Source organism: Calonectris borealis, chromosome 2, assembly GCF_964195595.1.
Source record: "Calonectris borealis chromosome 2, bCalBor7.hap1.2, whole genome shotgun sequence".
Classification (NCBI taxonomy): domain Eukaryota; kingdom Metazoa; phylum Chordata; class Aves; order Procellariiformes; family Procellariidae; genus Calonectris; species Calonectris borealis.
Window position 1 is genome coordinate 165,387,370 of NC_134313.1, and position 13,970 is coordinate 165,401,339.

The following is a 13,970-nucleotide window of genomic DNA, read 5'->3' on the forward strand; positions in this document are numbered from 1 at the left end:
CACCGCAGAGCCCGCGGGGACACTGCGCCTCGTCTGCTGCAGGAGACACACGGGAAAATACCAGGGTGGGTAACACGGGGGAGGGGGGTGGGACTCACCTGACACGGCAGGGATGTCTATGTACTCTTTAGCTAATCACAGCCAGTGATGAATCCATCAATGTCTTTAAAAAAAAAAAAGCAAACCGACTAAATTCTTATTTCTCTGTGCTTCCTCCTTGGCAGCACACACCCTTCCCAACCCCGAAAGGCTCCGCTGCCAGCTCTGCCCCCTGCCCCTGAAACAGCCAGCCAGGGAAGAACTGCAGTTGACACTGGCTGTGTTGTAATTGGCCTTTAGGGCTGACCCCTTTAATTAGATTAACAGGGGCTGGTGCATCCCCTCTTTGATTTCTTCCTTAGGCTGGGGGCAGAGTTGGGCAGGGAACCTCCAGGGCACAGCACCCACTCCCACATCTCACATCCCACACCTCCTGCTGCCACTGTTCCCTGTGCCTGGCAGGGCCCTCTCCTTTGCACCATCAGAGACGCACGGGACAAAGTGGGGAATGGTGTGTCATCTGGTCTTGTCCCCCCCATTTGCTATTTCTGGATTAAAGCTGGGGAGGTTAAGAGCAGCTCAGAAACTTAGGAAGGAAGCAGGTATGCTGGAGAAGGGGAAGGAGAAAGGAGAAGCCCTTACTGCTCTCCCTCTGCCTGAGGAAATAATTTAATGTGAAGAGTCACCTCAAACAGTTAAATCATCCAGAGTACATTGTAAAAAGACATTTTAGCCATTTCCATAGATAATGGTTAGGTCATGTCAAGATGCTGGCTTTCACGATGCTATCAAGCCATCCATAATTTAATGTTTAAAATGCAACCTTAGCAATACAATTAATACTGTTTTATTAGCCCACAGAGGCCTCATGTAACTACTTAGAGCCATATAACACCAGCCCATCTCACAGCCCCATATAAATTCCTCTGGTAAGATAAACTTTTAGGTCTGCAGTTGCAGGCACTGAAAATCTGCAGAGCCAGCAGAAAGTAAATGGCTTTCCTGTTTGATAGAGTATCACTTTGGAGGAACGCACCTCTGGCTTCTCTGCAGAGAAATGTGCTGGTGCCAAGACCTTGGAGAGGAGGCAAGTACAGGACATACCTTGTGAGCGGTACTAAATCATCTCTTCCACCCTCCCTCTCCCTGGGTATCGCTGTCGCTCTCACACCCACACGGGTGTACACACACACACACACACACACACTCTCTCTCTCTCACACATTTTTTCTCTCAGTGCAGGGAGCTGGAACAGGAATATTTGTGCACATCGCACTGTTCTCGAATGAATTCCCTCCTGTCTGCCTGCTGATGGGTTCCTGTTACCGAAGTATCCCAGGCTCTGCACCCCCAGCCTTGCCATCCCAGACCCCAGTAGCTTGCCTTTCATGTTAGGCAGCTTAAATTTAGATACCTGCAGCTTGTATGTCTCCACCTGAGCCAGCCATTCCTGCTCCCTTGGTAGGCGATGCAGAGTGAGAAGCATTTATAGTGTGATATCCATCTGCCCCACTGGAGATATCTCCTTTAGGAAGAGCTGAACCCTGGACACCACCGACCAAGTCTACTGAGGAGCAAGGACAGCAGCCTGAGAGGCAGACATCTGCCTAAAGGCAGCTGAATCCTGCTTTCAAATGTTATTTGAAACACATGCACGCAGGGATATCACACCGCTGTGATGTCCTCAGCAAGGGCGACCCAGCCAGAGACTTGACACAAAGTGCACCAGGTCACACGGAGGATGAAACTTGCTCTTTCTGACTCATCTCACACCACCCTGCCATGGTACCTGCATGTGCTTCTCCTCTGCCATGAGATCCTGCCCAGCTGGGACCTGGCATGAGGATCCTGCAAAGGAAGGGAACCAGCAATGCTGGCCTGATGGAAAGCCCCTCCAGAGACCACGGCAGGAGGAAGGCTGTAGGAACTGGTGAGGTCCTAGCCAGAACAGTCCTATTTATGGTTGGTCTTCAGCCAGTCGTGAATGTCTAAACAGGATCCCAGATTGCCCTGGCTTGGTATCTCAGTGTAACTCAGCCCAAAGCAGCCCATTTATTTGCAAAGCCTTGAAGTGAACCTGATTCTTCTGCTAGACACATGCCTGCAGGGCTGCTCACCCGCAGACAGGGGCGCAGAGCCAATTAGACACATTAGCGTGGAGTCAGGCCAGACTAATTGTGCCCTGCTTCTCCTGGGCCCTGTGAGCCTCCCTTTGGCTTGTGCAGGCTGTGGCCATTTCACCTCCAAGGGCAAGAAGAGACCTCAGTGACATCTGAATAAACCAGGTTTTCCCACAGCCTGGTAGCGGCACCAGCACCGTTCAAACCTCGTTCGGGGCTGCAGTGCACCTGGTCCTGGGTGCTGCAAAAGCCATCCCTGCCCCAAGGCACGTCAAGACCAGTACACGAAGAAGGAAAACAGTAAAAGTGTTCCCAGACTTTTACTGGGGATGAGCAATACAGAGAGGAGGTGGCTTGATCCCGAATCAGAGAGACTGTGGCAGAGGTGAGATTTCATGGCCCCCAGATCTATGCCAACGTCCCCACTGAAACCACCCTATTCTTGCGCTCATTCACTGCAGGGTCTATCTCTGGGATTTCTTGCCTACTCCACCAGCAGAATAAAAAGCCACTCCTGGCACTGTCATCTCTGCGTCTTTCACACTGTTTCATGCGTTTTTTCCTCCCTTAAATCCCCATCTTCTGGAATCAGGTTCATCTCAGCTTTTATGTTGGAAATAATCTTTTAGTTCGTCTGGCTGCGGAGAAAAGTTGGGATCTGGGAGCCTTAAAGAGGTCCAAATAGGGCAAATAAACATTCTCCCTTCCCCCACCATACCTGCATTAATGATTTATTAAATGTCAAGGTCTTACAGTGACCTCAGGACTTGGGGGGACGCAGTTCTGAGTGCACGGTCTCATCGCCTGTGTCTTTCACACACCCTGACATGCAAAGACACTAGAGTAAAGGAGAAGAAAACACTCAAATATGTTTTACAATTGCAGTGATGGAGACACCTATTAAAAAGTAAATGGGTATCCTGCCCCCAAATTTCCTAAGGTTAGGGCCAGCCTTTCTCATTATTCCAGCCTACACTTCCTTGCATTTTAATTATTTTCTCCACACTAATGCAAACACACACAGTGAAGATAGACCAAGCATCCCAAATCAGTTTAATGAATGTCCTCATCTGAGAGGATTGTCTTTTGTAATGACTGAGAGGGATGAGAAATATAACTCTAGCCTAGATCCCCAAGAAGCAGCGGGGCCCCAAAGATATGAAAAAATGGAGCAATTCATCAGAAGCAGCAGGAGAGAAAAGATAATTAGAGCTGGAGATGCAAAGAATGAAAAGCTGAGCATGGAGGGCACTTTAGGGAGAAAAAGAAGGGGAGCTGGAAGAGCCACAAGCCTAAATCTATTGTCTGAGCCATCAGACTCTCTAAACACCTGCACGAGAAGGAGAGAGCTCGTACCTCCTGCACGCTGACAAAAAAAAGGCTTCGGGGGAAACGCACCTTCCTCATTTACAGGTTTTGTTCCTGGAAAAAATCTTCTTCCATTTCTTCCCTCGCTCCATCTTCCCTTCTTTTTTTTCTGCCTACAAGCAGGGGCTGTTGCTGGCTGCCCTCATTTGCAGAGGTGCCGGTGTACATGTTTTCCCTCCATCTCCCCCTCCTCCCCGCTGCCTCTGCTCCCCCTCAGCGCCAGCAACACCTTCCTCGCTGGAGCAGGGAGGTGCATTGGGTCACGCTGGGGCCAACTCTGATCCTGGCATGATGCTGGGCATCCTTTTCACCCGCCGAGGCCAGGGCGAGCCACGATGCCCTGCTGGCTGCAGGATCTGCCCTTCACGTAGGGCAATAGTAAGAACGACAGACGACACCAAATTGGGCGGGAGTGTTGACCTGCTGGAGGGTAGGAAGGCTCTGCAGAGGGACCTGGACAGGCTGGATCGATGGGCTGAGGCCAACTGTATGAAGTCCAACAAGGCCAAGTGCCGGGTCCTGCACTTGGGTCACAACAACCCCAGGCAACGCTACAGGCTTGGGGAAGAGTGGCTGGAAAGCTGCCCAGAGGAAAAGGACCTGGGGGTGCTGATTGACAGCCGGCTGAACATGAGCCGGCAGTGTGCCCAGGTGGCCAAGGCGGCCAACGGCATCCTGGCCTGTATCAGAAATAGTGTGGCCAGCAGGAATAGGGAGGTGATCGTGCCCCTGTACTCGGCACTGGTGAGGCCGCACCTCGAATCCTGTGTTCAGTTCTGGGCCCCTCACTACAAGAAGGACATGGAGGTGCTGAAGCGTGTCCAGAGAAGGGCAACGAAGCTGGTGAAGGGCCTGGAGCACAAGTTGATGAGGAGCAGCTGAGGGAACTGGGACTGTTTAGCCTGGAAAAGAGGAGGCTGAGGGGAGACCTCATCGCACTCTACAACTACCTGAAAGGAGGTTGTAGCGAGGTGGGTGTTGGTCTCTTCTCCCAAGTAACTAGCGATAAGATGAGAGGAAATGGCCTCAAGTTGCTCCAAGGGAGGTTTAGACTGGACATTAGGAGAAATTTCTTTACTGAAAGAGTGGTCAGGCCTTGGAACAGGCTGCCCAGGGAAGTGGTGGAGTCACCATCCCTGGAGGTATTTAAAAGACGTGTAGATGAGGCCCTTAGGGACATGGTTTAGTGGACATGGTGTGTTGGGTTGACGGTTGGACTCGATGATGTTAGAGATCTTTTCCAACCTTAATGACTCTATGATTCTATGATTCTAAACCATCCCTGTGCTTGCTACGGGATTGATCCCTGTTCGATGTTGAAATGAGGGCATGGAAAAGACAGAGAAAAACATAAACCAGTCCATACTAACCTGGCAGTCACCGTGCTGCCCCTGCAAGGAGCAGCATTGCTCCAGCGCCCTTTGAGTCACTGTACAACCAACCAAGCAGTCCTGCCCTGGAGCACTCACAGTCTGAAAAGCCAAAGGAGGGAGGGGGATAACCCTTTTCCCCTTGTTTCTCCAAACAGAGACTTTAGGTAGTTTTGTTGCACAGAAATCTGAGGGCTCCTGTAGAGGGGATCAGCATCCAGCCCTCTGCCCGTGGGTAGCGTGAATGTGGTTTGTTGGGCTGATTGCATTCACCCTGTGCAGTAGTTTGCTGGATGATTTTTTTTTCCTTGTCTGCTTTAGGCCTGTAGAGCCTTTAAACACCAGAGCAGTAAATAACAGAGAGAAATGGACAGCGCAAGCTGCTAATGCAGACATGAGTTCAGATCTTCACGTAATATAAATGGACTAAAGCTGGCTGGATGTGGCTGTTGTAAGTAGGTCTCACTCCTCACAGGCGGCAGGAGAACATCCTCCATTCAGGCAGGTGCAGACACACAAGGGTGAACAACAAACCCACCACCCATCATTCCTTCTTCCACAGAGGCACGTGCACCAATATCAAAACGATTCCCAAAATCAAGAGTAAAGGCCAGATTTCAAGGACCAGGCAGGACCACCACCACCCGGGCATTCCTGCGCTCTTGATGCTCTTGTCATTCACTTGGCTCTCTGCAATGCCAAACCAATGGGGTAACAGCAAGACAGCTGAGCTGTGTCCCTGTCCTCTTCCTTGTCCCTCTTTAGGCTGTGGAAGTGTCAGGTGAAATTTCCCTTTAGAGAAAGGTGTCCTAAAATGCTCCTACACATGGGAATTGGGGAAAGGGGAACGTGCACTTCGTGTAAAGCAGGAGCCCAGCTTTGCAGGGACAGGGCTATGATATTAGAAGGGCTTAGAAACAGGACTTCTGCAGCATAAATCTTCTCTATATTTTCCCTATCAGCAGAGTGTACCATATTCAGGTGTTGGCTACACAGATCCTGGGCTAGTAGAGAGCAATGGATTATTAGCAAACGAGGGAATAGCAAGCAGAAATGTTTGGCAGTGGCCAGCTGGTCATTTAGCATGCAGAACTGGCTAATCCATCAACATGAGTGATACATCAGTGCACAGACTATCTCTTGCCATAGAGGAACTATAGTTATTGTAGTAGGATATAGTTAAGAGAAGCCAGGCTTTACTTTTCCCACTGCTCTGGGACTACTTACATTTATATTGCCAATTGCCTATGTCCCACCATATAGCGAGAGCAGGATTTCAGGCAGAGAGTTTGATTCTCTTGTATCTAAACTCAGATAAACTGACTTGCATGGGAAATATCCATGCAAGAGAAAAATGTTCCCCAATGAAGGCTTTAAATCCATTCCCCGTACTGGTTTCTTTTCTTCTGCCTCACTTTGCTGTGAATCCACAGCTGTGGATTTTTAGATTTTTCCCTGTGAATCCACAGCAAAGTGGTGTCCAGTTCTTTCTAGGAGGGACTTCATTTCTCAGTGTCAGATCTCTTTTAACACATGTTTTAACGTTAATGGAAACACACTAAGTGGCATTAGGAAGCGGAGCAGGGGAACTGCTCTACCAGATTGTATCGCTAATTGCTTTGCTGCTGGTTCTGTGCTTCCTATTCCTGTGACATTCCTTTGAAGTCAGAATGGGATGCTCTGACATATCTGGTACATCAGGGAGCACTGAAAGGTTACTGCTTCCCAACTAAATAAGAACAGAGGAATGGTTAATTCTCTTTGTCTGGTATCCATCACACAGCAGAGGTCAGTGCCATATATTGGAGAGGACGCTAAACTGGACACGTGATGGGAATTGGTAGCTACAGGATGCTGTACATCCTCTCAAAACCTCTGGAGTAGAAATGAACATGGGAAAAAAAAGTCTGGATTTGCTGTCACTCCAGGGACATGGTTGAGAATGTTTGATGGGACACGTACATATGGACTTGCAGGTGCAGATTAGCCATGCTTTGCATAGGATCCTGACAAGTACTTGCTGGATAGTGTGTTTGATGCAACTAGATTTTTCACTTTGCACTAGCCATCTGTCTCCACGGCTGTACTGAAGCATCCTACAGATAGCGTGCTACAGAGCTACAGTACAATCTTGTTGCAGTCACACTGCTGAAAAACCTCTCGTAACATCTCCTTTGATAGATTTGCGCTTCCCTCTCTACTTTGTGCATAAGAACATAGTGCAAACAGACCAAAAAATGCTTTACACAAGGGAACAGTAGCTGAAAAAAAGTATCAGGCTAATTTCTCTTGTTTCTTAGGCAAGTTTTATATCTATATGGTACATCCTGGTGTCACGGAAAGGTGGCTATGAGGATGATTTGAAATTTGTTTGGTTATATCCACACTCTATTCCAGGGTAGGCAGTCTGTGCACATCTAAAACTCACTTCCCTAAGGAGATTGTCATATAGTCCCTGTTATTTAAAATGCTATCCCTGAGCAGGGCAACTGTTGGAGAAACTCCAAAAGGTTCAGGCCCTTGGTTCAAGTCGGAGTGGGTGTTGTGTGGTCTGGATGTACACTTGCAGTCAGCCTGGACTTTTAGCTGGCTTGGAAATGCCCCAGAAACGAGAGACACTCAGCTCTGCTAACTCAAGCCCACAGCTACCCACCATAACATAGATGTAGCCACAGGAAAGTACATAATGGAAGTCAGATGAAGTAAATGCAACACCAAAAGGACTTAATTGCTGATTAGAAAGAGGCGTGGTACATTCTTCATCACCTCATCATTAAATTAAGATCAGTCATCCTGCCAGGAGCAGAGTCCCATTCAGCCAAGAGCTATTGGTAGCGATGCAGGACTTGGCACTGATGCAGCCTCTGGCCTCCTCTGTGCAAGAGATCAAACACAACTGCTGCAACTGTCCGTTTGGATCCGCTTTCCTGCTGTGCAGCTGGCACTGAATTGTTTGGGAATGAGCTTCAGTCAGATTTTTGTGACAGTTGTTCCCTTTTTTTTTACTAGAAAAGATTCTCACTTCGTGTTTATCCTCCTGGCTCATACTGGGAGCAGCTGGGGTGACACGGGGAAGGTTGGTGGAGTTCCTCTCAAAGCACAAAATGTCTCTTCCAGGATCCTCAAGGTCTGTATGGTTGAGAACAAAACTCTGAGTTCAAGGAGAGTGCTTCCACACAACAGCAAGTTCTCAATAGAAATTATTAATTTCCCTCCCCCATTAAAAATTAAAAAAAAAGAACAAAAAAGCACCATAAGATCTTGCCTCTGCAGCTTGATGGGAACGTCTCACCACTTTTTTCCCTGGCTGGTGGAGCAGCAGAGCTCCAATGTAGGGCAAAGAGCCTGAAACCCAGCCATGTGTTCTGGGAATGCACAAGATACAGAGAGAGGAAGACAAGCACAAAGCCATCAGGCAACAGAAAATGAAACCGGCTGGCTGCGCATCGTAGCTGGAGTGGGGCCAGCCCAGCCACCCACGCACAGGAGGCGTTCGTATGTGGTAGAGACCGCAGCAAGGTGAAGGATGTGCCGAGGTTGGATCCGCTAGATCATTTCCCCAAAGAGCAGTCAAAGCACATCAGTGGCAGCATCGGGGTCCCCCGCCACCATGCAGGAACGTTGCTGACATGAAGCCCATGCCCCGTGTCACACGGCAGCTTTGCAGGACGGCTGCATAAGCCTCATGAAGTATGAAATAATACTTGCTCAAGGACACCGATTGCAGATGTCCTGGGTATTTCGGAGCAAAGCTACAGCGGGGATTCTCTTCTGGCTGCAGCAGGGAGAAGGGACGGGGTAAGTCAGTGAGTTCAAATGTCTTTGGCTGGTTTAAATGAGCACAGCTCCACTGAATTCAATTAATTTTGGATTATGTCTATCCCCTGAAGAGCCTGTGTCTGTGACAGGAGTGAACCCTTCCCAAAATGGGACTTCAGTCATTCAGCTCAATAGAAGGATTGGACTCGCCTCTAGTGACGTTTGAGGCAAAGACCTCTGCATTGGGTTTTAGGATACGTATGCACACACACACATGCATGCACTCACACACAATATTTATGTAAGATTCACCAACCTCCTTTTGGAAATATTAAGGGAATTTGATGGGGATCAAAATACGACAGTTTTATGGAAAGCACTCTCAAATTGTATATACAATTTATTAGAGGTTGATATCCTTTCTGTGGGATTTGAAGAAGCACCTTGTGAGCTTTAGGAGAGTCATGTCCTGACCGCAGCATTCTGTGGCTTGGTTTGAAAATGCTACAGTAAGTTTACTAATCCCAAATAAATCTGGTATGCTTTTTCCTTAATTGTCTAGAAGGATTCATTGGTAAAATCCCCAACAAACCACATACAACCTGCACTTTTTAATACTCCTATCAATGTGCTGTTCTCTTCCAGCCAGCGGAGTTTGTACTGCCTTGCATACCACCATGTTGTTCAGACTGTCTTTCACACCGCAGAAATACTGTTTCTCATTTCCCACTAGACGCTTCGGAGTCCAAAACCTCTCCCGCAGCCTGATCCTGCCGGGTGTTGCGAGGGGGGCTCAGCATCCTGCGGGAGATGCCATGTGAGAGCGGGGTCCTAGCACTCCCAGCGCGGGGAAGATGTGCTGACCTGATTTGCATGTGCGGTGTTAAGGGAAAAACGCTGTATCCTATTAAATTAACAAACTAGCACATTCCATCAGCTGGTTCTCATGCCCTCGAGGCATCCTCTGGAGGTTTCCGCGACATGCCAATGAAACATTCAAACTACAAGACAGCCCAGTCACTTCCCATCCATTTTTTATGGTGCCATGGAAACAAAGAGCGCCTGGCAATTCCTTCTTTAAGCTTTCAATAAATCACTCCACAGCTGTAAGAGGTACGTGCCTTCAATGCCCCTGTGTTTTGTTGGCTCCCTGGGCTAAGCAGGCTTCTGACCCTCTTACCATCTGTCCTCTACCCTCTGTCACCTTGTGGTCTCTGTTTCCCAAATAGCCAACAGGGTTTGGGAGCAGATTGGCTTCTTTCAGGCTTTGTATTTGCAGACATTGCTTGGCTCTGCGTTTCTGGAAGGCATCCTGTACATGTGCTGGGCTGATGCGAAGCCAGAGCCTTAGACGGGAAGATGATTTTGCAACAGCTTCGCCAGCCAGAGCGGAGACTGAGGGCAACGGGACAGACTCAGAGACTCCACTACTGCAAAAGTCACCTTTTGTCCTGCTGCTGGGAATGCTCCCTCACCCATTTCTGGGCTTTGATGTGTCCATCAGAGCAGACTTTTCCCTTTTTCCTCTCTTATCCTCTCACAGTCAATGTCTGCCTGCGTGCCTGGGTGCAACCTTTTCTCTTCTGCTCCAAATACCGCCCTCCTGCAGAGGTCAGGGAGGCATGGGAGTCCCCTGGGCTTGTATTTGTTGTAGGTATCAACGTGTGAGCAGTCATGGCATCTGTCCCGGAGGAGAACGAGACCCTCGGCTTTCCACACACCACATCAGGGAGTAGTTGGATGATTTCTGCTCAGGGCTCAGGAGTCAACACTTGTGTGTTTGGCCCAACTGAAATCCAACCACGCTCCATCCCAGGGCTTCTTTACCTGGGCTGTCTCTGGGGCACTTGCAAGAAAAGTTTCCAATGGAGAACAGAGACAAAAAAGAAAAGACAGACCTATGCTTTTCTGTCCCTCGTGGACTCGTGGGAGAGCTGAAATCTACGGCTCCCTGCACCCAACAGGCTAGGAAACCTCCTCAAGCCATATTCGAGGTCACTACCTGAATATTAAGCCAGTTGCATGGCTGGGTCCAAATTGCCACTGCAGCATCTGAAAGTCAGAGTTGGACCAGGTGTCTCTAAGGGAGAAGACTGGAGGTGGAAGAGGACTGTGGCTTCACCAGTATGTACTGCAGTTCAGGCAGAAAGTCACCCATGACTTTAGCATTGGTGTCTCCTGCAGATGCCTGGAGGAGGGGAATGTGTGTGCACAGCTGCTGGGTGAGTTTATCCTGGTCTGTGCTTAATTCCTCACTTTTTAGGATTGTTTAGAGCCAAGACCTCAGCTTGGACCATGGTCAAGAGATGAATGGGACCTTCGGTTTGAAGCCAAATCTGTTGGAAAGCATTGCTAAAGCATGTCTGTGTGTATAGATGCTCAGCTAGACTGTCTGGCTACTGCCCAACACTGATCAGCTCTCACCTGCTGGAAATTGCTGAGTATCCGTGTAATCCAAAGCAGTAGAAGTCAAAGGCAGAAAAAAACCAACCCAAACCTCCCTTTGATGTCAGAGGGCTTTGGATCAGGGCCTTCATTGTTTCAATTCAGAATTCACTGAGGGTAAAACTGCATCCCACAAACTCGAACGGGCATGGGGAAGGGAGTGGGTGTTGTGTGAGGCTGTCCTGGCTCTGCTTGCCTTAGGGGCAGCCACGTTCCCAGAGAGCAGGGAATTTCTGTATCAGAAATAGTGTGGCCAGCAGGAGCAGGGAGGTGATCGTGCCCCTGTACTCGGCACTGGTGAGGCCGCACCTCGAATCCTGTGTTCAGTTTTGGGCCCCTCACTCCAAGAAGGACATGGAGGTGCTGGAGCGTGTCCAGAGAAGGGCAACGAAGCTGGTGAAGGGCCTGGAGCACAAATCTGATGGGGAGCGGCTGAGGGAACTGGGGCTGTTTAGCCTGGAGAAGAGGAGGCTGAGGGGAGACCTCATCGCGCTCTACAACTACCTGAAAGGAGGTTGTAGCGAGGTGGGGGTCGTCTCTTCTCCCAAGTAACTAGCGATAGGACGAGAGGAAATGGCCTCAAGTTGCTCCAAGGGAGGTTTAGACTGGACATTAGGAGAAATTTCTTTACTGAAAGAGTGGTCAGGCCTTGGAACAGGCTGCCCAGGGAAGTGGTGGAGTCACCATCCCTGGAAGTATTTAAAAGACTGTAGATGTGGTGCTTAGGGACATGATTTAGTGGGCATGGTGGTGTTGGGTTGATAGTTGGACTTGATCTTAGAGGTCTTTTCCAACCTTAATGATTCTATGATTCTATGATTAAGTTAAGAAGTTGCTGAAGCAGTGAGCAGGTCACATTTCCATTTGCAGCAGCTCTGGCTGTGATGGACCCATCAAATAAAGCATCTCCAAGCAGCAGGTCTCATCACCCCATGCTGCAATCCCCCCAGCTCCAATGGATGCATTCCATAGGAGCCAGACTGGGATGTCAGTGGCTCTGCATTAACCCCTTTGTTCCTGGAAGCTGTCTTGCCAGGGCACATTTCTGTCCTAATGACTTAAATTAACGTCCCATTAAATTGCTTTCATCGATAAATTGCCAGAATCTGCCTGGGTGCCCTTGGCAAGGTGGGATTTGTGCCTTTGCCAGATGGGCCTGCAGTGAGCTGCTCATGGCACTGGCTTTATTAAACATTAATGGCTTCAGCTTCAGCTTCTCTCCAACAGCTAATAATAAAAGGGATCATTTGAGTTTATTCTGACACAAATGAAGAGATTTAGATTCACTGGAAAGCTGCTCAGTGACGTTTCTTAAATGCTTGAGGCCTGTCTACCAGCAAGAAGATGCACTGCTTGTAACTTTAAAGCACTGGTACGGCAGGTGTTGTGGCAGGGTTCTGCTCACTTGCCATGACCAGCTGGTCCCAGTTCCCCATCAGCATGGCTGGCCCTGGCTAGGCTCCTTCTCCGAGGTGTGGGCACAGGGTTTGGGGACAGCCCTCCCCATCACAGCCAGCTTGTTCTGCTCCCGCACATGGTCACTCCTCCTGGCAGGTCCGTGGCTACTTCAAATTGCCTCTTTGCTAACCTGGAAGAAAATGGACTTTTCAATGAAAAAAACCCACATGCAACCAAAACTAGATTGTTTTTTGTTAATTTGGTTAATGGCTTGCAGAATGGGTTGGCTTGCTTGACATTTTACTTTGCTGTGGTTAGAGGGGAAGAAAAAGTTTCTGCTTCCATCAGAAACATTCATGATATGGGGGGAAAAAACCCCAAAAAGCATTTGTTAAACATCTCTCGATTAGAGAACCCAGAGGGTTCGGGAAAGGGATTGTGCAGCAGCAAAGCCAGGCTCCATCACACCCCAAACCCACCCACCTCCTGCCGCCAGCCCGCTCCACTCACCCTGCACTGGCAGCTTATCTGCCACCCGAAAGGTCTATTTGCTTTGGCACACGTTCACCTGCGCGTTCGAAAAATGTTCTCCCAATGCTGAGATTTGGTGAGGAATGGACCATTTTAGGGTGTTAAGCTGCATGCTGCATGCCCACAGCCCCCTCCAGGTTTCCTCGCTCCAGCCCCTTACAGACGGAGCAAAAAGCAGGCTGTGACCCTGTGCGCTTGCTTACGGTCCTTGCTACTGGAGGAGGTCATTTCAAGGCTCCCCATCACCAACTTCAGAGTCCTCATCCCCTTTTGTAGTTTCAAAAGAAAACATCTGTGAATGGCTCGTCACAACAAACCCCTGCCAGTGTCTGATCTCTTACGATAACATGCTCTAATGAAGTTAGAGCTCTCCTCCTGCCTCGCAAATGTTTCGGAGTTGCTTGGGCTGAATGAGACGGGAGGTAATTAGAGTGACATGCTTTCGTGCACAGAGAGAATAAAGTAACACAAATTTCCTGAATGGACAAGAGCAGTTTGGCCTCAGCTGAGTGAAATAACCAGGCAGTGATCTAATTCACTTTACTGTTAATAGATTGTTATCTGCGGAGCCCTAGTGCAAACACGATAAGCTGTAAAGAAATACAGATAAAAGCCAGAGCTCCAAGTGTTGCAGAGACGTACATTCAGCCCAACGCTGGTCTCGCTGTCCTCGGCCCAGATCCAGTTTCTGTTCTTCCCTGGAGCTGGCTGGGGTGATAACACTTAAGTCGGGCTGTGCAATCAAATTGCTTCCCAAATTGCAGGATCGTTTGGCTCCAGCGTCAGGTTGGGAATTCATCAGTTTGTCTTGCGAAGTCCAAGCCACAGCGGGCAGAGCTGGAGCCAAAACCCTCCTTGGGTTCAGAGTTAGATTCTGGCTGCCGTGCCCTGAGCAGAGAGGGGGTGCGGTGGCAGCAGGCCATGCTGTGGTCCCCCAGCA